The sequence below is a fragment of the Ambystoma mexicanum genome, chromosome 9, assembly GCF_040938575.1.
Source record: "Ambystoma mexicanum isolate Mex_15411 chromosome 9, UKY_AmexF1_1, whole genome shotgun sequence".
Classification (NCBI taxonomy): domain Eukaryota; kingdom Metazoa; phylum Chordata; class Amphibia; order Caudata; family Ambystomatidae; genus Ambystoma; species Ambystoma mexicanum.
In genome coordinates, this window is record NC_090931.1 from 272,089,067 (window position 1) to 272,115,661 (window position 26,595).

Sequence of the window (26,595 nt, forward strand, 5' to 3'; positions counted from 1 at the left end):
TGAAGTTTCTATGGGTAATTGTCGCTTTTGTGGGAATAATGACAAGGTGGAAGATCTTGAAAACCTGATCCTATCTTGCCCAGCACTAATAACAAATCAGGTATTGTATTTTATGAAGTTTCTTTATAAAGTTCATGGTGTGGGTGCTGTGGAACTCCGGCCTGAGTTGTTATCAGGGCATACCACCAGTACAGTCATTGCTGTAGTTGGATTTGTTAATAGTCTTTTCGAGAAGGAATAACAATGGTTGTTTCGATGACTCTACTAGGCGATACGAGTTGGACTCACTAAATGCAGGACATAGTGCCTCATTATAAGTTTAGCAATAGCCTTGCCGTTAAAACCGGCAGGCTGCCGCCAAACTTGTGAAATTTTCTGGCATCCGCGAATGAGCAATTTACAGGTCATTACTGTGCCGGAATGATATGCTCCCTATTCCCAATTGAGCCCAGCAGGGCTCAATGGGAATGGGGAGGTTGGATGCACCGGCACCATTCAGAATGGTACCGGTGCATCCAACATGCTCTGCTCGTGGGTGCCGGAACGCCTACCAGGTCAGACCTGGCGGGCGGTAAGGCACCCACAAGCAGAACACGTAGTTTTCTGGTACGGTTACTACGGTACCGGCAAGCTTACCGGGACCGTAGTTACCGGACCAGCAAACTTATAATGAGGCCCATAGTCTGTTTGGCATGTATGTTTTAAAGGCCAATGATGTTTCACAGTGCTTTTAATGTATTTGTTTCTCTATGGATATAAAATTGTCATTGTATGTTTAAATTTTAGATTCCACTGTAGTAGGATTTATTCAAAGCTCTAATTACGAAGAGATAATGAAGGTTGCCTATTCGGGCCCGCTGGGGGAGCCTAGAGTAAGCATTACTGAACATAGGGAACCATTTGTTTGGATGTGCTTGTTTTAAAGGACAATTATTGATGAACAGTGTTTTTAACTTTTATGCATTTAATGGTTATGAAATCATCGTTGTTTGTCCAAATTGTATCTGAATAACCATTAGTTTTCTAATGTATTGATATTTTATGGTCTTTGTTATCTGTGTGTTTTGTTAAAGGCTTTGTTGCCAACAACAAATAAAACACACCTTTTGCTGTATTTAACTGACTTTGGGGTGTTTTACAGTGTTTATGTGACCCTCATATGTTCTAAATTTTATATAAAGAGTTGTTTTGCTTTAAAAGAACAAAAAAGCATGTAATCACAGCCACAGTTTTCGATTTCCCATTTCACCAAATGGCCACCCTTGGTGAGTCCCAGCCTGGGAACACTGGACTTGTACCTGAAGAGAACCAAATGTTTTCTTGTCACCCCATTGGGGACCATTACATATGGTACAGCCCAGCTGGCTGTCTAAAACATAGTCCACCAAATGTGTAGGTTGGGGGCTTTTGGCTGTAGGAGGTCTGCTGCCCCAAGGGTCCTATCCTTGCCGATCCTGAAAGAAACTGTGAATCAGCGTGCGCTGTGACTCTTTTCCAGGGGAGGAAACAATGGGAAACGTATCACCCGGTCTCGGATACAAGTGAACTGTTGCCCAGGTTCCTTCTTTCCCTTTATTCAAAGGTCCTCGAGCAGGTGATCTTCAGCTGGATCAATAGCCTTGGAGATCTACTTCAATCTGGCCTCCATAGTAAACACTCCACTGATACTGCATTCATGTATATCTCTCTGATGAGCACCACTCCAAACTCTCTTCTATGCTCCTTTTTTTCAACCCCTTTGCCACTTTTGACTCTGTCTAGATTGCTTCTACATGGGAGGTTGCTCCTTTTAAAATCTTCTGGACTTCACAGATCTCTGACCCCATCCCTCTCGCTGTCGGTGTCCCCCCAAGGATCATCCATTAGACCTCTGCTCTTCTCCCACTAAAACTCTGTTCTAGTAAGAGCTATCGCCGCCTTTGGCTTTCACTATTGCTTCTTTGCTGAATACACTCAAATATGTTTCTCCTTTCTCTCCGTTTCTCCAGCCATCTCAGAACAGATGACCAGCGGTCTTAAATCCTCTTGCTCTTAGTATCCAAGGCCATCCCTCCCGTCCCCACTCCTACCTCCTTTCCTACTGAACATACTCCTTCACACAAAGTTCTTTACCTTGGGGATCTCTTTTGTAGCGACCTCAGCAAACTTGACTAAATCTCAGGCCTACTGCTTGTCCTTCCTCTCTGCTCTTTTCCTCCAGACAACGTCCTCAACTTCGCTACCCGTGCTCTCTTCAACCTGCCCGATCCTCCCCCACTTCTACCTACTGGCACCATGGTGCTTGGCTCTCCATCTCCAAGCGCACCCTTTTTAAGTTGCCTTTCCTACTCTACAAAGTCATCAATGGTCCTGTTCCTAAGTAGCTGGCTGATGCATCTCTGTCTACTCACCATCTCTTTCCCTTCCCCAACTCCTCTGCACTCAATCTCACTGTTCCATGCGCCTGTGGTCTCTCTCATTTCTGCTCTTTCCTTGTACTCGCCCCGCTGCACTGGAACCCGCTGCTCATCACAATTCAAGCCAGTCCGACTATGGATCTCTTCAAAGCTTGGCTTAGATTTCACTTACTTGCTACAGAGGGAGCTCCCCCTGCCCTCTCCCCCATCCACCGTGCCTGACCCCACCAAGCCATGAAGTGTTGTGTTTAAATGTAATTTTGTATATTTGTTCAGCACTTCTCTTTTAAGTTTGAAGCGATTGTTACCATATGGTAAAGTTATCTTTGCAAGTCACCTGTTTTATATTTGTATTGTTTTGTCCCTGCTCTATGTCCCACTTGGTTCACACTCTCATAAACGTACTCCTTGCTTGTTTTATGTTTGTCCTCTTGTACAGGCAACCTTCGCATGCATGCCTCCACCACTTGTAAATGTACTATTATTGTAAGTCATTTCTATGCGAAATAGACATTCATGTCCTTCAAATAAATACAAAAACATTATTAACTTTAGAGATTATTTTGTGATAATGGATAGAGTGAAAGTGGAGGCCTTCCGCAAAAGCCATGTGCAATAATGACATGTAAGGACAAAGCAACATTGAACAAATTGCACGGGCTGATGGGGCAACTGAATTCTTCTGCTCGAGTTATACCAGCAGGTAAGGTATTTACCAGATGCATGGTCCTGAAACCGGACGGTTTTGGGGTGAAAGAGGACTTGGCTGTGAGGGGCTAATTTTTGATTCATTTTAATGGTGTATGTTTTCAGAGGGATCCATGGCAAGCGGACAGCTCAAGCTCCTTGCAGACGTATCTGGCAGTGAAGGATTTGACACTGTACAAGGAAACGGATGTGAGAAGTCTTGGAAAGCAGAATGGAAGCAGGTTTTAATGTAAAGCTGTACTGAATACGGCATTAGCAAAGGAGGACTTGATGCCCACAGTCTTTGGTACACATTCCTTTATGACAGGGGTTGAAAGAAATTTGCTTCCACAGACGTCCTGGCAAAAAGGACAACCATTTTGTTTAGTGGCAACTCCTTTGCTAAGTAGATTTAAAGTTGGGCGGCACTCAGTGAATGGGACAGACTATCTAAGTTTAACAACACAGCAATCAAGTGGTTTGGGAAATTGGTCTTGAAGTAGAGACATTTGAGGCTGTTGGCGTTCCAGCTCTTGAAGAACCAACCCACCCCAAACGGTCTAATAGTCAGAGGCCGAGCCAGGGTAGTCTAACAAGCGGGGCCTAAAGCATTAACATCTGTAAAAGCCCACACAGTGCTGCTGAGTGGGCATTAACAGATTTTGGGCAGGCATTGCCCCCTCAGGCCCTACCCTGTCTACGCCTCTGCTCATAATCCAATTAGAGATCAACGCTCTCACCACAATGGAGAGGAAGTGACCGCACGGGAGGGCTGAACTGTTGCAATCAGAAATGATAACCAGGTTGTGAGGCTGAGGAATTACCGAGCAAGAAGCTTATTTTTATCAACAGCCTTGAGCAGAAAGGATGTGCCCAGCAGTTTGGGTGGACGGTCTCTTTTGGGGTGGGACACACAGTTCTTCCCAGTCTGTAATGGCATGACAGGCTGAAAAAAGATAGCCCTGGGGTTTGCAGAGAGCAATGACAGAGGTTATGATTAATTCAAAACCTTCCAGCCAGCAACATTCCATGATGCACAATGTTTTATGGCGCCAGGATTCACAACAATACTCCTTGAGCTAATCCATTTTAATGTGTTGGGATCCAACAGCACGGATGAGGGTGCACCTCTCCAACATTGGATCTGACCTGCTTATGATTAACATTGAGAACACCCTCCTAGAAAGAGGTTTTCAATGAGCAACAGCCCTAGGGTAGCCACAAAGAGCCCATTTCGTCATCTGAGTCTGACAATCGATTAGACAGACAAGTGAAACCAGTAAAAAAAAAAAAAGAGAAACGAAGGGCCATTGCCTCGTGACCACTTTGCAGGTCTAACACAGTAGACGCAACATGGGCCAAGATGGCATCCCCCCCCTTCCACTCATGGATTATAGAGAATCCATAGACAAGTAGACAAGGTTTGGGAGTTGGAATTGTTCTTTATCGAAGTCGGTGAATAAGTAAAGGGGGCGTTGTTTGATTGTTTTTGGGACAGCGCCCCTAGAAGTCTGCTGATCGTTTTGTGTGGACGGTTTTACGTTTAATGTAAGTAAATCTGCGGCCAAATATATTTTCCACAGTCATCGAGTGCATTTCCTCCTTATTGTATTTGGCAAAAATAGAAAAGGAACTGTTTGCTTGCTAGAAGGTTTAGCATATGGATGCCTGCCAATGTTTGGTTCCCAGACGGGCAGGGAGAAAGGAGGAAGGTCAGAACAGAGGCCCACTGCCAGCGCTTTTACTTGTTCACTCCTGTGGCGGAGGTTGGTTTTGGTGCATGAAGTCAGAGGGCTCCACCTGGGGCCTTTGCCAATACCATTGCACTACTCAGTAAGAAGCTTCGCCACTGGTCCACCCTTGCACACCATCGCCTGCTGCTATTCGCTCTTCCTGCTGTCCTCCTATTTTCCACCCAACGCTGTATCCTACATTGTTGCATCTTTGGTGAATCTTTGGGAATTTCAGGCCCGACAAGGCTGCTAAAGTGAGATATCGGAATGACGGTCTTTGCTACAGTGTTCTTTCTGGTCCCCCTATCAAGCACGCTCTTGCACAGCTGCCAGTGGCAAAGGCACCTATTGTCATGGTGATCGGAGAGACTCCCTTGGCTGTGAGAAGTTTCACATATATTTCCTTGCAAAAGTGGAAGTGCATTCTCTGATATAGTTCTTTTGTGTCATTCCTCCTCAACAACTGTGTATATTTGTATTCAGTTTTTGAGATAGTACTGACCTCTCCAAGGAGAAGCACAGTGTTTACTTGTAGCAGAAGCAGTTCAAACCTTACAAGCAGTACATGGAACAATGTGGCGTGCAAGGGTCCAGTGTAGGATCCTGTATACACCAGGACAGAGGCCAGGGTGTTATATGGGGAGAACATGAACTTGGCAGCACAAGGCATATTTTACAGTTCTTTCCCTAGGTCTGGTTAGAGAGAACTAGCTCTCTCACAGTCCTGTGGCTTACCAATTCTGTATGAGGTCTGGGGTCAGCAGATGCTTCATGACGCAGAGAGTTATTCTGATTGAGCCATTGCCTTTTGCCTTTATGCACCTACATTTGTGGCTCCTCCTATAGCTCCTGTGCCATCAAATCAGCAGCAATTGAAGTGGAAAGCCTTTGAGGCGGGATAAAGGAATGTTATGGTAAGTTACTCGCCCCAGTGCTTTTTTCTTGCAATTCTGCTGCCCCACCTTCAGTGCTACTTTGCCCGCCCAGCAGTAGTACTAGTAGGTGCATTTTTAAATTGATGGTGCTGAACTATGTTCCCTGAATTAGTGTGATCCTAGTAAGTGAGCCTGACTACAGTCAGTTAACTATAGGGGTGGTTCGCCACAGAAGAAATATTTTAAACTGGGTGCAAATGCTGCTTTCACAGATTCATTTCTGTGTGAAATAGAAGGGCACATAAAGTGTTTACATAAATAAAATGTGTTCTTACTTTCTATTGCTGTTTTTATGATCTGTAGACATCCCAAAGAAAACCTACCTCTGCATGTCTTATTTTAATCATTTTTTCAGTATTTTATTTACTCAGGTTATCCGCCATTTGTTTGAACTGACTTCAGTTTCTTAAAGCGGAAGTTACATCAGAGAAAGAAAGGAAACACAATCTGCAGCTCCAATAAAATAGCAAAGATGAAAGGTGTAAAAGTTGCATGTTCTTTTACTTTCCAACTGCAAATGTACACAATTAGTAACCATAATGCACTAGTAGCAGGCGTAGTGCAAATAATCATAATAGTAGAACCAGTGGTGGCACTTGTAGAAGCACCCTACGCAAAATCTTTTGGCTTCACCATTGATTGTGACCTCTCATTCAAAACACACACCGTTAAGAAAACCAAAATAGCATGATATCAGCTCACGCTCATTTGCAAAGACAACCAATGCACCACCAGAAGCCATAACACCATGAGTCTTGAAACAAAGAACTGCACGAAGGAAATACAGAACTGCAAGAAGGAAATACTAGGAAACAGAACTTGCCCTGCTACGCTCCCTCTCTCTAGAACAAGTAACCAATGCAAATATCACTTACTGTTTTAGGGACTGAAGAATGGTCACAAAAAAGGACAACCTAAGTGTATGGCAAATGCTCTGTAGGGCGCCTGCTTGGCAATCACAGTGTTCTGGTTATAACATCCAAGCACCAGCATCCAACCGTCACCTAAACTTGTGACACACCCGTGTCGTGTTTGGCAACATCCATTCTCCTTTTCACATCATTGCAACATGGGAGTCCTCTCAAAAGAAGCACAATTCGCAACACTCCTTGAGACCTTGCCATGAATGGCAGCCATCTTGGCTTTTCTACTTTTCATCAGATTGCATTTGAATTCCCTTAATTCTGGTACAGTTACTGCCCATGGAGGGCAGATATCTTCCCAGTTTCTGTAGAAGTACTATATTAAGTAAGCTATATATTGCTAAACAACAAGTTTATCTTGGTGGTGTATTCTATGCTAATATACTGTTATCTGGACTGGCTTTTTTCAATCATGGCCTACTGTGGAGTCCCCTTCTGCTTTGGGGCTCTGGTTTATAGCCTTAATCACTTGATTTGATCTCCTGGTTGGGGCCTTCCCTGGCTGTTTCCTCATGATTACTACAACAACGTTTGATTAGCTAACCTGATTTTATTTTGGAAGAATGAAAGTGTGATCTGACAACGTCGGGACTCTTAGTAACCCAATGTGTTGTAGTATGCAAGACTATTTAACCAATGTGACAAAGTCCCCTGCCTGGTCCTGCCGACCGCCAGGAGAGACAGAGAACTGCCCAAGCCAAAGAATCCTCATCCCTCCTGTGAGAATCCTGAGGATATTCTCCCGAGTAGACCTCGAGAATCCCTTATTCATGTGGCCACAGAAGGGCTGCCGCTCTCAGATCCCAACCCTGGGGTGGACGAGTGAGGGAGGATCACCTAGGTATTGGGGCCCGGCGTTGTGCTCGGAGGAATACCCTAGATGAGATGCTATATTGTACCAGGAAGAAGGAGAGGAGAACAATATACCCAAGGTCTTTGTAGGCTGCAATACATGTATCCCCCTTCCTCCCGTTGAATCCATCTTACCAAGATCCAATGACCCCTCTGTATATAACAAATCCCCTAGGATCACAAACCCCCTTCGACTCGAAAACCACATCTCCCAGAATCCCGGTTTTCCTGTTTTCTACACTAATACTCCCAGTCCTCCTTCTTTTCATCCGTGTGATTTTTCTTTCCTGAAACCCTGGCATACTGCTTTAAGAGCACACTACCATTCCCACAAACCCCCCTGTTCAGGTCACAATAGACATCCGGGTCATTCCAATTTGTTCCACACATCCTACAAATATAATCCCATATAACACCTCTTCTTCTCTATACTTGAACACTTCCCACCTTTCCGACACAAACACCTTCACACAACTCGAAAGACAACGGACTATTTACCTGACATGTCCCAACCTAAAGGTCTGGTCAAGTCAGGCAATTGATCAAAATCAAACACACACACCTGACAGCCCTTCCCTTTTCCCACAGGGATAAGGCAGGGTGAGGGAGCACAATATGAGCATGGCAGACCGCACGACCTGAAGGCCAACTCAGCACAGCAGTTCAAGAGGAGGCGAATGACGGAAAATACAGAGAGGGTGACAAGGAGAGAAGTGACGTTGCCATTTCCGATCCAGGTCTGTGAAACCTCCGCAATCGGAATCATAAGACTGCGAACAAAGGCCAGCGTGTGTTGCAGTAGATGTCTACAGTACGCAGGACCCTCCTCCACTGATAACTAAGCCGGGGAGACACGCTTGTGTCTTTGGTACCAACCTTGACTTGAAGGATAAGAAAGCCAAGCGGTTCATCACAGCCGGTGAGTCGAGGGGAGAGTCGATAAGAAACCGGACTGTGTTGAACGAAAAGTAGCAAGAGCTGATTTGAACTTTGAAAGGAACTATTGAGAAAAGGAGGGAAAAACCCATAACAGAGGCGACCGGCACCACGTGGGTGATCACGAAGGAAACTCTGGGCGAATAACCGATAAGAGACTACTGTAACCAGAAGGCCTTGGGAAGAGGCAAAGAGAGGTCAAAGTGGTCATACAGGGGTCTTGTAAAATCATCTGTACCAGTGAAAGTCTTTGACCGACAGATGATTGTGAAAGAACAGATGATTGTGAAAGAAAGGGAAATTAATCCTGCATGGTGAAAACTAGTACATTAACTGTTTGTTAAATGTTTGCAAGAGTGAACCCGACAGAGGAATGCTAAGGAGAAGGGGCGAAGCCTGAAGTCCCATAGTAAACTGTTTGTTAAAAGTTGGCAAGCGTGAACCCGGCAGAGGGATGCTAACGGGATGGGTCAAAGTCTGACCTCTCATAGTGAACTGTCTGTAGAAGTTGATGAAAGTGAACCCGGAAGAGGAAGGCAGACAACCAGCATAGCACCTAAATTGAAGTGAACCCGACCAAGGGTTGTCTACGGTGAACTGTTTGTGTAAAGGTTGGCGAGAGTGAACCCGGTAGAGGGAAGCTGACAATCTGGGGCAAATCCTGAAGAACTGTTTAAAAAGACATTAAGACCAGTGAAAGCAGGAAGCATTGGAAGACTAGGGGAAGTGAATGGTTCCCCTTGTCAAGTGGGTCCGAGCCAGGGGTGAAAAGTCCTCACCCAAAGCCCATGGAGAAAGGAACTTTTTGTTTGTTGTGTGTTGAATACATCAGGCCCTCGAAGGCAAGAGACTTTTTATTGAAAAGAGAGTTATCCATGGGAGAACATGATAGCTGGAACGGAACTGTCAGCTCATGCTGAGGAAGCTCGAGCGTGTGCTGTGCTCCAAGGTCCCACCTTGTCCCGTGCTGATAAAATTGAAGGAAGAAGTTGAAGGCGGAGGAGGTGGGAACAATCAAGGAGGAGGGGAGCTCAGAAAAGGACAGGCCCAGGGGGAGGAGGAGGGGACAACATCAGGACCAGGATTTAGGTTTAGGAAGGATGTGGTGGAAGAGGGGTCTCAGGTAGTACCCCAGGGTCAAGAGGACCTGCATATATTGGGGCCAGGGAACGACCTAGAAGCAGTCACAGCAGAGGATGAGGGTGGTATGGAAGAGGTGGGACGAACAAAGAGAAGATAAAGAAGTGGAAGAGAGAGAGGGCAAGGAAAGCTGGACCTAGTCAGTCAGAATAAGAAGGCTCTAGTTGGCCAGTTCAGCCCTAGATGGGACCAGATGGTGAGAGGAGGGACACAACTGGGACAAGAAGGCCACAGCCAGTTCAGAGAGGCAAAGGGTAAGAAGCCCGGAGTATGCTCAACTCACTGAAAGGGCCCTCTCTCTTCCGGTTACGACACATAACTGTTCCATGTGCAAGACCTGGTGCCAGAGTTAGTCAAAAGGTATGGAACCCCGGAAATTCTGCATCTAGACGAAATGAAACAAGAGCTCTGTTTTAAGCTCCTCCACAAACTGTCGTTGTCTCTGGTTGTACCATGATCAACATTGGACAAAGTCCCTGGGTGTCTATGGTTTGTTCATGATTTTGACTACGGTTAACAATTGATAGCCACAAATGATAAAAGGTGCATGTGCAGACCATGGATGACCATGGTGTAATGGTGTCCATTGTGCCATGGACACGCATAGCTGTCCTTGAATTTGGATATTCATGAATAACCATGGATAGACATGTACATTTTGATTTTTTGGCATGCCTGTTTCCCTTGTTCACTTTACCTGTGGATTGTCAACATTGTGTGGCTTGAAATTAAAACCATGTGTAACCAAAATTAGTAATAATTAAGCCATAAGATTGTGTTAAACAGCCATGCCCTTTAAAACATGCCCTTGTCAACAGCACTAGAGTATTCAATTCAGCTGAGCTACCACCAGGAAAGCAGACACCATGCAAAAACAATACCAGGATTTCTTTAAGTAATTATGTAGTGAAAAGATGCTAAGTGTTTTGAATATATATATTCATGTTGGAATGATAGCATAACTTGCTGTAATTGTGCAAAGGGTGGTAGTTCTTCAAATAGGCTCAGCCTATGGGAACGGAACATGTAGTTCTCTATCCTGATATCTGAGGTCTCCTGTCTGCCATGCATTGCATGTGATTTATACCACCTGCTCACACATTTCACACCAGTTGTAGTAATATAATGATTTAGATTACCTCGATTTTTGGTAGTTTCAAGGAAAAGGTGTCATTGGGGTTGGGGTGAAATTTTATCTGAATTTCAAAAGGGTAGGGGTTCACAGCTGGGATTCCTTTTGTGGGGATACTGAAAAACAGTGACTGGTATTTGATTGTATACAGAAATACGTTTTTCTTCCAAACGTGAATACCCCCTGACTTAATAATTTTCCACAAAATAAAGAGATGGGTAAAATGAAAGTTGCATGTTCATGGATCACAGGCAAACCACAGTCAAATTGCATTGAGCATTAAAAAGGCTGTCCTTGTTTAACAAGTGCAGCGCTGGTTGTCTGTCCTTGTGTACCCCTGATAAAGGGACATAAAGCATAGGCGTAGTTTCTGTGAGTTATGGACAGACTATGGGCAAAAATAAATGGGACACACAAAACAGAGATGATGACGTATCTACTTGAGCGTCTTTGTTAATCCTTGATACCATGGACAACCCGAAGGTTGCCTATCCATGTACACCCCTGTTACATGGACAGAGATCATGAACGTAATTGATTCATGGGCAGGGCATGGACAAAAATGATAGACTGAACTAGGTTGACCATGTCTATACATGGTCAACCAAAGAACGGGGAGTACTTGGGATCCCATAAGCCTACATGACCAGAGGGCAGGGGAGGCGATCTCCAGTGAACTCTAGAGACTTGGACATTCGCTCCAAAGGCCTGAAGGACTCAATATTCGCATCTGGCAGGAGAAGACCGGCCTGATTATTTTTATCATTTCTATTGGGGAGATCCCATTTTACGTTTCAGTTGACCATTAATTGTACCTTGTTTCCAATTAAAAGTAGTGAACCAAGAACTCTTCATGATCCCAGTTTTCCTGCATAGCCCCTCCTACCATGGGATGGTGAAAGTGTAGAATGATGCCTTAAGCCCCTTTTGGGTGGGTGAGCAGGGGTGAACACTACCAGTCTGTTCTGTGATTTTGAAAACGTGATCCTCCTTCTCCTTTAGCTCCCAATGATCACCCCTGCTTATTTTCCATATTTCTCAATGCAGACCGTAGCAGTTGTTCACCCTTATTTAACAACAGTGCTGTATGTATTTGCACAACGCAGGAAGCTGGTGCACATTGTGAAGCACATTATCCAGCAATGCAAATAAACCAGGAGTTATTGTGCCTCGGTTGACAAATTGAAAGAAACAGCTCTGTCAACAGTGTGCTTTGTCTGATGGTATTTTGGAGTAATATGACCTCTTTCACTTTTCTATTTATGCTGATTTACCCCCTGCTTAACCACCGGAGGCGGGGCTGCAGCAGGAAAGCATTTGTGAGACTGTAACATAGCTCGATGGAGGTAGGGAAGCAGAGAAAGGAGGGGGTTGGAACCAGCCACTGCCAGTTCCAGCCTGAGCTTTGAATAAGTTGTAGTTCTGCAACAGTGGCAAGTTGTAAGATTACACAGGAATCTTACTGACTCTGGATTGGCCAAGGGCAATGGTGTGATTCTTCAGGGAACCCCAGGGTCAGCTATGGTGGTGGGTGGTGAGGTTATTAAAAGAAGCTTGCCCCTGCGTCTATCAAGACTATTACTGCTGTAGTCCAGAAGGCAAATTGAAGAGAGGGACCTAAACATCACCCTCGTTACACCCACCCTGCTCTCAGCTCCTCGACAGAGAAAGGAGAGATCCACTTTGCTCGTAGCCCCCTCTTTTCCTTCATTGTTAATATATCATAGGTTTGAGAGACGTTATTCGTTCAGACAGCCATTCAGACCGTACCCAGATGATGTTACAGAAGAGACTAGCCTGCAATCAATAGAGCTGGTTGACGGACCGCAGCTACAAGGAGCAGATGATGTCACGACTGACCTTGTGACACAGGTACACTAGACATGTAGTACAAATGCATCCAAGCATGAAGTTATGCAGACATTTTTGTTTATTGCAGGTAGACAAAAAGAATATGTTTATGACTCACATTGCTAAGGACTGACACATATACTCTTTTGCTGAGCACAAAACTGCAAGACGCATGTGAATACATATGAACATCTTGCTGATGCTTAATGCAATTAACATGGTCAGCCATGCAAATCAAGATGGGAGCTGCAGGTACTTTGGAATGAATGGGAGAAGCTTTGAGAGTTCAAGATGCAGAGAAAGCTAACAGGCTGATCCAGTTGAGGCTGGCATGACAGGATTCCAGTGCAATCATTGTGCATAGATAGTCAAGGGCACAGAGAGAAGGTACGTTTCCAGATAAGCAGAGAGACGGAGCACCTGCAAGAAACCCAAGCTAAAATCCTCATAATTACAGAAAGAGAGGCTCCATTTCATGGTCTATACATACGTGACTTGCACCTGCCAGAGAGTGCCTATTCATTTGGGTTAGATAGGGATGCCTATTCCCAAAGAGCTAAAGTCTGTGTGATACAAATGTAACACAGGTTCAAATGAAAATGTTCTGTCTCATGGCCTAGTAGATCAGAAAAGGTACCTTGCTGAGAACACGCAGCACCTGCGGGGTCATTGCCAATACAGTGAGCTGTTGCACTCAACCTGTTGTCTGTCCAAGGCTCCAAGGCAGAGAAGACCCTATTTGTCCCATCGCTGTTCATCATTCGCGCTAAACCTAAACTATGTTGCATTGGCCAACCACCTTTCACTAACCTGTAACTCTGCATTTGATACTTTGGGAGGTGGTCTCAGGAGGAGCCACCAGATATGGTTTATCCAATAAGTGCACTAATACATTATATATTCTATATGTAGTTTGCCTCATTAACCAATGTCTCCCCCTGTGATGTTTTTGGGATTTAACCACATTTTGCGACATCATTTGTGAACAAAACCAGCTGACAAATGAGAGTGTGTGGAGAATGTTATGTTGTTAATGCTGCAATCCCTGTCATTTCAATGCGCAATAAAGACAGTTTAACTTTGTCTCATGGCTGGGTCTTCCGTTCTTGGCGCAGGGGTTTTCCAGGGCCCAGTGCCTCTTGCGTGTACATCGGGAGGCTGTGAAAGGTCCCCTGACTGCCATTACAGGTACTAGCAGAGGACGGTTTGCTAAGACCCCTCTGCACTAAGTCCACCTTATCCTGCCACATGCATGAAGTGCTGCGTCTCGAACCGCGAGGACCGGTTGAAGACCACGCATGGAATATTTAAGAAGTTGCCAGGAGCAGGCTTTGAGAAATTCAAGCAGACCGGATGGCAAAGTGGTCGATTAAAGGGAAAGGCAGTGCCTGAGGACTTCAGCAGATCCATAGAGTGTAAGTATAGACTCAGCCGTAGTCAAACAGTGGGGAAGGAAAGCTGTTGTTTGCTGTTTGTTTTGTGTTATTGTGAGGATTACCTATTTTCAGGCATTTAGCTTAAGGTCACAGATGAAAATAGAGAAATAAAAAGAAAAGGTGTAGCTGTACTCTAGGTGAATCAAAATAAGAAAATAAAATAAAAAGGATACCCGTCTAGACAGATAACTTAGTTACTGATGTGTATTCCTGTGTCTAGGTGGTAGCCTAGCTGAGCACCCTTAGGTCGCAGAAGGTGGTTTCTTCAGTTATCTCACAGAGATGTTATCCTATGCGATGGTATAGAAGATGAACCACGTATTTGTTGAGAATTCTCTGTGGTTGAAGGACATGAAGACAGCTGTATAATCATATATGTATGTTATGGTGTTTGTATTGTTGTGTTTTGGGGCATTGGGAGATCTGAAAGAGTAAATTTGTAGCATTAAAACCTTTCCCTTAGCTTTGTGACATCACAAATATGGTTGGGCACATAGGACAACAGAGTTGTTGTAGAAGTGAACACCCGCAGTGGGACAGAAACATGGCGACAGTAGAGTTCAAAAGAGGAAAAACGCAATGGTGTTTAACATAGCGAGATGATGCTCGAGTTGTCATAGAGGATTGTACACGTTTGGCCGAGGCTCAATGAGCGTATGAAAGAATTGTAGGTTGGCCTTTAAGGGCAGAGAACACAGTGTGTGCGGTGTGCACAGCACGCACTTGTTGTTAGTGGTGAGCCGGAAAGGCTGTTGAAGGTTTTGCAGATATTTTTTGTGGCTTTGAGAGAGCCGATTGTACATTGATGGCAACTGAGAAAATGTATAAACTAGTAATGTGTTAAACTGTGTCATAAAATCGATTTACGGTCAAGTAAGTATCAACAGTCCGAAAGGGGCATGCTGTCATAGGGGACACACCATTTAAGCACTTGTGCAAGTCTCTTCCGTGGTATCAAGATAAAATACTCAAGTAGCGTGTGGAATGCACTCGCGATAGTGAGGGAAATATGGCAAAGCCATGGCCCCAAGAGGGCAGTCTCTCCAAATGTGTGCTGCAACATATGCACATCTGTTTACATGCTGCATATAAAGGGAAAAAATGGAGTAAAAGCTTGGCCATACTAGAACTCTGGAAATGTTTGAGGACACGGAAGAGAACCCAACCAAGAAAGAGTGGATGCTGAGCCAGCAGGATGCAGGGGGTGAAGCACCCACAGCTGCTCCTCCTCCTCAAACCACACACTCTATAACGGAATTTGAAGGATTTTACCCCTTGAAGGAACTAAAAGCAGCAGCAGGGTATACTAATCCCATTTATGCACCACCCACGTATAGCAGCGAGGACACACTTAGTGGCGCAAAGCAAGCGAATAAGAGGATATGTGCTATAGGTGATGAATGCCGACACCCACACCGCCCTCCTCACTACCACCCTCCCCAGCAGCACAAAACTCCTTCTCATTCATGGAAATTAAAGAATCCGACATGATTAACATCATGAAATCCATCAAGCCATGAAATTGTAAAGGAGACATATGCCCTGCCACACTTATTAAGGACTGTGCCAGCCACCTTGCCCCCTTCCTCACAGCATTTGTGAACGCCTCCTTTGCCACAAGTAAAGTACCCGCATGCCTTAAGGAAGCCTGGGTTCGCCCCCTCATAAAAAATCCTCCCTTATACCCTTGTTCACCTAACAACTACCGACCCATCATGACAGTCCCCTTCCTTCTCAAAATATTGGACAAAGCAGCTTATCTACAGGTACAACAATTTATTGAGGATAATAAACTCTTTGGACTACGACAATCAGGCTTCCGCCCAGGTCACGGAACAGAGACAGCCCTACTTGATTTAAAAAACCAAATGGACGAGACAAGAGACAAAGAGAAACCCGTGCTCCTCCTCCTCCTTGACCTATCAGCGGCATTCGACCTTGTTGACCACCAAGTCCTATGCCACCACATTTCCACTGAAACCAACTTCTCTCCCAATGCCACTGCATTCCTCTCTGAAGCACTCCTTTGTGCATCCTCTTCTCAAGAAACCCACAGCTGATCCTTCTTGTCCAGCTAACTATCGCCCAATTTCCATTACTCCCTTTCTTGGCAAACTCCTGGAAAAGTTGGCCATCTCTCAGTTTAACCTTCATTCCAATTCTGTTGGCTGTCTCCATGACCACCAGTCTGGCTTCAGAGCTGCCAGAAGCAGAGAAACTGCTCTCCTGAACATCCGTGAAGATCTGCTCTCCAACCTTGACTCTAACATTTCCTCTGTCCTCATCCTCCTCGATCTCTCTTCTGCCTTCGACATGGTCAACTATACCATCCTGCTCAACCGTCTCCGTGAAAACCTGAGTATCACTGATCAGGCTCTGACCTGGCTGACCTCTTTCCTCTCAGATCGACCCTCCCAGGTCCAACTTGGGTCCTTCCTTTCATCTATCTTCCTCCCTACCTGTGGTGTTCCCCAGGGGTCAACTCATTTTCAGGCTGCCCTCTGCCACCTCCTCTCCCTCTCTCATCTCTGATTGCCTAACTGCCATTCAAGATTTGTGTGCCGCCAATGATCTTTGAATGCCAGCAAGACGGAGATCCTCCGCATAGCACACCTTCACCATCCTTTCCCCTCACTCTCTGGCCGGCCTCTCTTGGCCCTCCTCCTACCCCCACCTGTGAGGCTAAGAACCTCAGGGTAATCTTTGACTCCACCCTTTCCTTCTCCGCCCACATCTCTGAGGTCTCTAAAAAGTTAAATTTCCGACTGCACCTCCTCAGACGTACTATGCCTTTCCTCTCCTTCCCCCAGAAGCTCATGGTATCCCAAGCTCTGGTTCTCTCTAGCTTGGACTATTGTAACAGCCTCTTTCTAAATCTACCTGCCTCTACTCTCCGCCCTCTGCAACTAATCCAGAACAGGACTGCGAGACTTGTCCTTGGCCTCAAGCCCTGGGATCGTATCTCTCCAGCTCTGAAATCTCTCCACTGGCTCCCAGTGGATGCAAGGATTAAATTCAAAACCCTCTGCATTCTCCACAAGGCTTTCTGGGGCCTGGGTCCAAAATACCTTCAGCTATCCCTCCGCAAATACCTCCCCTCTCGAGCTATTTGCTCCTCTACCTCCAACTCCCTCAGGGTCAGTCGTTTTTCTAAGAAACAAGCTGGGGAAGATCTCCGTCTTCGGCTGGGGCCTCCCTTTGGAACAGCCTCCCTGCCACTCTAAAATTTGAGGAGAACCATCTCCGGTTCCGGAAGCACCTCAAGACCTTCCTCTTTTCTTCTGCCTTCGCTCCCCCTCTCCCCTGCTGATCTGTTTTCTCTTGGCACCGTGCACCTGGCCACCCTCTGTCCTTCGGGCCCAGGTACCTGCTCATCCTGCCACCCTCCTGCACTGCCTCCGGGCCACCCCTTGCACTGGGGTCTGTATCTGTACCCATACAGTACCCCCCCTTTTTCTTCCTGCACTTTTCAGACCTACCCTGTCTGCTGCCTTAAACCTAGCACTTGCAAATTGGTGGCTGCATTACCACTGTTTGTTGCCTTTATAATGTATTTATTGTTATTTATCTGTTTCTCCTCTGCTTCGCACTTTCCACTTCTCCCCCCTTCCATGCACTTTTCCCCTCTCCCATGCATTTGCGCGTTCTCAATGTCACTGGGCCTAGTAAGATCGCTGTTTTGTTCTCCCCTGTTCCCCTCCCTTGCCTTGTTGCGCTCTGAAACACTTGTGCACGAGCGCGATAGAAATAAAATATCAATCAAACTGCATGGATCGCCTCCTTCTTGCAAGGGAGGACTATGCAAGTTTTCTCAGACCTTGCCTCAGCCTCGCCCTCCATTATTCTATCCGGCGTCCCGCAAGAATCATGCATTTCACCAACCCTCTACAATATTTTCACACGACCTCTCTTCCTCATCCTTGACTCCCTGGGCATCTCGTATACTAACTACGCTGAAGATACCCAGATCCTCCTCACCCTCACGGGAGGCTATGACACTGACTAACCACATATACAACAAGATTCAAGCATGGATGGCAGCCAATGGCCTATGCCTCAACTCAGACAAAACCGAGCTACCCATAGTAGGCTCCAAGGAAACACTCAAGAACCTTGACTCCAAATTCAGTCATTTTACGATTGGTAATATTAAAATCCCAGTGGTTTATTCAGTAAAAATATTAGGCGTCTACCTAGACTCTAATCTAACGATGACTAGGCAAGTGAACGCCATTGCCTCCACAGCAGCATACCATGCCAAACTGCTGACAGCAGCAAGACATTTCCTATCTAAGGATAACTGCATTACAATTGCTAGAGCCATCACAGGATCAAGACTGGACTACTGTAATGCACTGTTCCTGGGCACCTCTACCAAAAACATGACCAAACTTCAGACTATACAAAACAGCGTTTTGAGAGCAGCCGCGGAAATACCCAAGAAAGAGCATATCGCGTCAGCTAGGAAAGAGGCACCCTTAGCTCCCAGTAAAAGAAAGAGTCCTCTTTAAAGCACTTGCCCTCACCCATAAGTGCATCCACCTTACTGCTCCACCATACCTCTCTGAGAGAATACACCCCACTACATCCACCAGCCCGACCAGAACTCCATATGCAAACATGCTCATGATCCCCAGAGTCAAAAGAGCCAGAGCAGGCGGGATCAGCTTCCCATACCTAGCAGCACTGCATTGGAAGGCCCTACCACCACCCCTAAGAGCGGAAGTCTCTCACCTAGCATTCCGTAAATCGCTGAAAACTATGCTCTTCATCTAAAACTCATCCAAGACAGAAACTCTACTCATTCTCATGTTGTAGCTAATATCTGTATCTGAATGCGTATAGAATGCAAAGAGAATGTACCACAAACTCAGAAAGTAACTGTACTCCTGATATGTTTTCCATCACATGTATGTAACTTTTTCGTAACTAAGTCTGCCACAAGTAACAGTGCCGCAATGCATTTGGGCTGCATGTGCGCTATATAAATGTAAAAAAATAAAATAAAATAATGCAAGGAGCGCAGCAAATTACAAGCGAGATTGATGACAAATGACAAAGGGACACCAAAATGCAGCAGGGATGAGGAAGTGAGGGAGTCAATGAATTAATAGATAGGGGGATAGCTACTGCTCAAACTAGACGAAAAGAATACAGATGACCGTACCAGCGCAGAAGAGGAATCTCAGAGATGCAAGAAGAAAGAGGAAGGAAGTAGGGAATGGGCAGAGATAATGGAGGAAGTAGAAAGAAGAGAAAGGGAAGAACAAGGAACCAGAGAAACTGAGAAGGGAAAATGAGAAGTCAGAAGAGGAAGAAAAGGAAGAGAGGAAAAGGCAGACGGACATAGAGGAAGAGATGAGGAGAAAAGTGGAAGAAGGATGGTAGAGACATGTGAAATGGGAGTTGGAAATTTGAGAGGCTCGTAAAGGAGCATCAGCGTAGATAAAAAGAAGAAAAGGGCAGGGGACAGGAGCGGGAAAGCAGCAGACAAAGACAAAGCAAGTATTATGGTAGAACCAACACAGTTAACTAATGAAGAAGAAAAACAGAGGAGAGTAGGGACACTGTATAGGAGCAGAAGGGATGGTGCCTCGACTCCAGAACCAAGTAGGACTGTAGCAGAGTCTCCATTGAGGGGGGAGAGCAATTAATTGGACAGAATGATGGGGAAGCGACTGGAGAAACATCCATTGAGGAGACTTAATTTCAAAGACGAGGGAGAAGACAGTGATGATAGTGGAGGAACTATGGGTTCGGACGAGGAAGTGAGGGAAAGTGACGCTGGGAGAAGGCCATGCCGCCCAGCCAGGGAAGTAAGCCCTGAGCGGGAGATATCATGGGGCGGAGAGGAAGACATTAGGAAGAATACACGAGGCTCTGATGGGCACCTTGAACGTCCCAAGGGTAGATCGCATAGTGCAGACAAATTCACTCTATATGCACAGAGGCAGAGAGCTTTACCCTGACATAAAAGAACAAGTATGACGAGAGCATTTACTGTTACCAAAGACATGGGGAAACATGATAGAGAAATAGGGCTGACACAGTTCCCGCTACTAGAAAAGGTTTGCGGGCGACCACAGTATATACCTTGGGAACAGATGGACAGGGATAATTTGAAGTTCAAGCTGCCCTTGTTGAGCGCATGACTGGGGAAATGGATATATGAGCTAGAAAGACTGATGACAGATACAACACTAACAGTGGGCAACATGAAGAGCTTGCTTTCAGCCACTCTTGGGGAGGTTAGAACATGATGTGTTGAAACGGACAGGGTATCCCAGAGTGACAGCACAGAATCTAGCACACGACGGCGCACCGTTTAACAACTGCAGAGCAGCCATATGGCAGGCTCTGAGAGTGCAGTACCCAGACACATCGGACATAAGCGTGATTATGCGTGAGGATGAAGACCCACTTCAGTATATTGAGGAGATACAAGATTGTGGGATTATTCTATCACATATTAACTTTATAAATATAAAAATAAAATAAATAAATAAATAAACTTAAGCCAAGAGCTGCCAGAGCAGGTGCAGAAACAGCTGAAGAATCTGGGGGGAATGGAAGTGAAACCATTGTTAGAAATTCAGTTGAGTATAGTGCATTACTGTCGCTTAATGCAAGAGAATGCGTAAAAGAAATGCGATGAAAGGAAAAAAGAAGAGGCGAAATTAGTACAGAAGAAGCTATCAAAGCACACAATTGAAGGGGCTATGTTGGAGAGGGAGTAGTTACTCAAAATACACAGAACAAACCACAGATGGCAGGAGAATGTTTTGCAGGAAGAGGAGATATTAATCAAGGTCCACGGGAAAGAGGGATGCCCCGAGCTAGAGGAAAGTTGGGGCAGAGAGCGGCAATGCGGTGGGCAAGAAGTGCCAGGTATTGGTTGAACAACCAGGGAGAGAGGTTAGGCCCTTGGTGAACATCACATGTAGAGATAGAGATAGAAGAGAGGAAGGACCCAAGGTGGACCTGGGAAGGTCGATCAGAGAGGAAAGAAGTTAGCCAAGTCAGGGCCTGATCGGTGATACCCAGGTTATCACGGAGATGGTTGAGCAGGATGGTATGGTTGACCATGTCAAATGCAGAAGAGAGATTAAGTACGATGAGGACACAGGGTGTTGGAATCGAGGTTGGAGAGCAGATGTTCAAAGATGTTCAGAAGAGCAGTTTCCATGCTTCTGGCAGCTCTGAAGCCAGACTGATGTCATGGGGACAACCAACAGATTCAGTGTGGAGATTAAGCTGGGAGATGGCCAGTTTTTTTTCCAGGAGTTCGCCCAAGAAAGGAGTGATGGCGATTGGGCGATAGTTAGCCAGCCAGGAAGGGTCAGCAGAGGGTTTATTAAGAAGACGGTGCACAGGGGAGTGCTTCAGGGAGAAAGGGAAGACTCCAGTGGTGACGGAATGGTTGCAGAAATCAGCCAGAGCAGGAGCCAGGGTGCCAATGTGGTCCGTGATGGTTTTGGAGAAACAGGGGTGAACCTGTTTTGACAAGACTTTCATAGATCGGACTTGTCTCGAAACCTCGTCAGGGCAGAACAGGGGAACGGCAGAGAAGGAGGGAGGAGAGGTGGCTGAAGAAGGACCAGAGGAAGAGAGGGGATTAGTGGGAGGAGGAGGAGAGGAAGAGAGAGAGGACAGGATGTCCTGAGTTTTAGAGATGAAATGAGAAGCCAGGGCCGTGCAGAGGGCCTGGGAGGGCACAGGAGAAGTAGAGACTGCAGCAGGATTGGCCAGTCCTTGCAGATTTTAAAGAGTTCGGCCGAGTTGTTGGATGCCGCAGAGCCGCAGGCTTGGATAAGGGCTCTCTTCTTGGTGCGGACAGAGAGCCGGTATTAGCTTTGGAGCAGGCGCCAGGCCAGTTTGTCAGAGGATGAACAGAAAGCACGCCATTTCCTCTCAGCCACCCTGCACTTGTGTTTAAGGGTGACGAGGTCTGAGTCGTACCAGGAGTTGCACTTGGTTTTGGGCTTCAAGCGGATCCTCATGACAGGGGCAAGAACATAAAGTGTGTCAGATATAGCAGAGTGGAGCATAGAAAGTGCTATGTCAGGGTGTGCGTCAGCTGAAGGGGGAGGGGGGCTTGAGAAAGTGGCGGCGAAAGCCTCAACTGACACACGCTTCATGGGTCAGACAACTGAGAAGGTAGGTGGCAGTGCTGGCATTGGCTTGGCCTGAGGGCTGGAGGGAGTGAACTGGGAGGAAAGGAGAAAGTGATCACTCCAGGAGAGAAGGGTGGTGAGAGGGACAGAAAGGGGAAGGTCTGTAGAGATCAAAACATCCAGAGTTTGCCCTGCAGAGTGAGTCGGGCCAGAGGGGAGGTTAGAGAGTGAGAGAGAGTTGCAGAGGTTGCGAAAGAGTCCAGCGGAAAGACTGGAAGCATCCAGGTGGATGTTAAAGTCTCCAAGGAGGAAGTGTTGAGTGGTCGAGACCAGGAGGGAAGAGGAGAGGTCTGCCCGCTCAGAGAGGAAGGAGGAGATCTGACCAGGTGGCGGATAGATAGCAGCCACAGTAAGGGAATGGCTAGGAGAGAGAGAGAGAGCCTGCAGACGAGGCATTCAAAAGAGGAGTAGGCCTGCGTAGGAATGAAAGAGGCAGGGACCCACTCAGGGAAGATCAGGGCTACACCCCCTCCAGAATGATTGGACCTGGGCGCAGAGAGGATCTTGTAGCCATCAGGGAGGAGAGTGTCAAAACTTGTGACAGAGCTGGCCGTGAACCATGTCTCGGTGAGACCGAGGACATCGAGGTCAAGTTCTTCAAGGGGGTGGCAGATGTCAGAGGAGTGTTTGACAGCTGAGCGAGAGTTTAGAGTGGCAATATGGAGAAGGTTTCCGTCCTTGAAAGACTTCCAGGGAGGGGTACATATCAGAGGGACACCCTGCAGAGGTGTAGAAGAAGCCTGCAGGGTTTGGGGGGGGCAGAAGAGGAAGGAGGAGAGGGCAAGGTAGCCAAGGAGGAGGCAGGGGGGAGGCAAGGAAGCCGTGGAAGGAAGAGAGGGTACAGCAGGAGATGAAAGGAATTTGATGAGGCGTGGGAAGCGTCTATCAAAGAGGAGACGGTTGGCCTAAGGGCCTTGGACCAAGACAGTACCATCCAGGTAATAATTAATGATGACCTTAGAGGCGTGGAAGGGGGCCAAGAGGGCCTCCCACTGGGTGCCACCATTAATGGGAGAAGAAGAGAAAGGAGAAAGTACAGAGACCATATGAAGAGTCCATAGGAATAGCGAGGGAACGAAAAAGAGGATGTCAGTGAGGGTTTGCCTGGAGGAAGCACTGGTATAGGTGTCAGCGATAGGGAGGCCTGGGTTGGAGACCTGGTTGTCCTTTTTAAACTTCTTCCCACCAGATTTAGTGAGGAGAGCAGGATAGTCGATAGAGAAGCAATTAGAAAAGATAGGAGAGACAGAGAGCACCATATAGTGGATGGGGAGAGGAGAGAAGAGGAAGGGGGGAGGAGAGAACACTAGGGAAGGACACAGGGAGGGGCGCAAGCAGACGAGACAAGGAGAGACGAGGCAATGGTGGACAATTGAACAAAACGACAGAAGCTCAGACAATAGTAGTTTGCTAAGAAGGCAGGACCAAGGACAGCACTACTTTTCCAATGTAGTTTAACACCAGAGACAACACTCCTAGGTCTGAGAGTCCTGTATAGTGGGAGGAAGGACTAGGTTTCACAATGCAATTTAAATACTTTCACAATACAATTTAAATACTGGAGAAAAAAAAACAAATAGGTCTGAGCGTCCTGTATAGTTGAAAAGAAGGCCTAGTTTTCAAATGCAATTTTAGATACTTTTACAATGCAATTTAAATACTATTACAAAGGAATTTAAATACTGGAGAATAACACACCTAAATCTGAGAGTCATGTATAGTCGAAAAGAAGACCTAGGTTTCAAATGCAATTTTAGATACTTTCACAATGCAATTTAACTACTGGAGAAAAACATACCCAAGTTTGAGAGCCCTGTATAGTGGGAGGAAGGCCTAGGTTTCACAAGCTGTTTAAGTACGGCCAATAACCATAGTGTTAAGTTAGAGTGGCACAGGCTAATAGTCACAGTATTATTCTCGTGTAGGTGGGGTTGCTGTCTGGCAGGGTAATAGGATAGAGGGTGGCTCTATTCCTAACCCGAGCCACTCCTACCTTACTACTCGCTGATGGTTGACGGCTGGTCACTGGCTTTTCCTGCTGACACAATGTGGAGCCGCCTCAGTGGGAGTCGCCCTTTAGCTAGGGGCCCTTAGCCGCAAATGCTGCACATACAGAGGGCTGCCCTGAGAGAAGGAACTAAGAGGGGGTTAGTGCCCAATCAACGGGAGGTGGATGAGATGTAGGGAGGAGGAAGCAGGGAAACAGGAAGTGGGAGAGGGTATGGGATGGGAGAGAGAGCGCAATGCCAAGCACACTGGAAACAAATACAACAATGGAAATGCCGGAAGTACGAGAATGGAGCAGCCTTACTTCCGCCTTCCTGGAAAATGGTTCTGTCATGTCAGCATGCACACAGGAGCTGTAGGCCATTGTTGGGTTGAAGGGCAGCAGTTTCTGCAGTAGAAGGTGGTTTTTTCTAGCAGGTGAAAGTTTTTCGGTCACGCTGCAGTTCCTGTAGCTTGTGCTGTGTGCTCATAGGCCTGATCTATTTTTATTTTATTTATTATTATTATTGTTTTTTTTATAACACACTTAATACCTGATTTCGGTTTCTAACCGCAGATCCGGGATTCGATTCTCTGTTACTCTGCATGGTTTTACTTCCAAGACCAGAATGTTGCCCCTGTGCTATCCTCTGTTCACAATCTATGGCAGACTGCCACTCTGACAGCGTTTTTACTCAAACAAGATGGGAGGTGCAAGTTGCAGTGGCAGGTTCAAGTACAGCTGCAGGCGCAGTTACCTGCTTTCAGCCCAAGGAGCGAATCCCAGTGAAGAAGGTCGAGCCTTTATAATTATGACGCACTCTCTCGAGTTGATCAGCGCATCGACTGAGAAGCACGGGCTGGAGTGGCTAGTTTCTCGAGGCACAGCAACAGGCAGGCCAGCAGCAGAGGCTCACCCACCAGCACACGCATTGAGTAAAACGAAGTTTGATGTGTTTAACCCCATACAAACGTAAGCGTCACTTCGTCATTATGGGCTCTGTGCAATCTATCAATTACAAGACCACCCTTTTTCTGTTGTATATACAATTATGACATATTTTACTTTTGTAAGCACTTTATTGCATTTAAAATGTAAGTGTGTTCTGGTGTTACATACAGTGAGGCAGTTGGTGTTGGGGCCATATCGCCTGAATAACGCTCATGGACAGCTTGCTCCATCTAGCCATTATCACCCACAGTGTTCCTTTCATCTGATTGGTGCGTCTGGAAGATTGTTGAAGAGTGTGCTTGCCCCGTCCCTGCATTTAATGACCCTGTGTGCGCATTATCTACAGTACATGTACGACCTACATACTGGATCCAAGATAGCTGAAATGGATCTTGAAACCTCGGTATTAATGTAATGTGCTCTTGACTTAGCTTTACCCCGTTCGCCGTGTGAGGACGGCTCAACAGGGGTTAACTTGGAAGGAATATTTGCCCTAGACATTGCAAATGTGCCTGGCGGGACACAAAATAGCAAAATCTAAAGCCAACTAAAAAAGTAAGGCAAAAAATGGCATGATAACAGCTTTCTTTAATCCAGTTTCTGAAGGGGCAGAAACATCAAAGCATGACTGTAGTAATGTTGAGGCAGCACCAGCTCTTTTTTCACCAATTGAATCTCCTGGCTCTGTTATTTCTGATAATAGCTTACTGAGTGCTCCAGATTAGAGCTGATCCGGACTCAAGTTTTCAGGAAAGCTTGGAGGACACCCCTAATCTAATGGAAGTCACCACGCAAGAAACCGACTCCTCGACATCCTCATGTGCCTCCACACCAGCGACGGTTCCGCCTAGGCAGCTGCCAGCATTGTTAAAATGCATAGACAACAGAATTACTGCTTCTATGGCGTCCGGTCAAGATACTCTTCTTCTGGAAATAAAATGCTCTAGTTGCTTTGTATGAAAGTCTGAAAGTGGAGTCCCAAGTACATTATTAATTCTTGGAATTTTTGTTATTTAAATTCAATCATGTTGGAGTGCTGTGAGAAACCTGAGGGCGCCATCTCTTCCTTCTTCCTGATATCCTCTGGTCTGGTGGCCAGGGAAAGGTCATTGCTTTTTGATCCTGACCATGAGGGTGAATATGCGAGTCAGGATCACATGGGTGGGGGAGATTTGGGGGATGGAGGGAGTATGCAGGCGAGAGGAAAAGGTGAACCTGCCTGGGAAGGAGGATGCGGCAACCCGACGTGGAGCAGGCTGGAGAGGGGCCAGTGAAGAGGACGCTGAGCACTGTAGAAGAACGACACGGAGGCCAGAACGGACCATGAGAGGGTCGAGAGCCCTGCAGAACCCTTCGCCGTGTGTCCACAGCCAGAACTTTGGGACACTGAAGACTCCAGGATGTTGCAGACTACATCAGCAGGTTTCAGAAGAGGCGAGCGCTGCTCGCCCGAGCTCCCGAC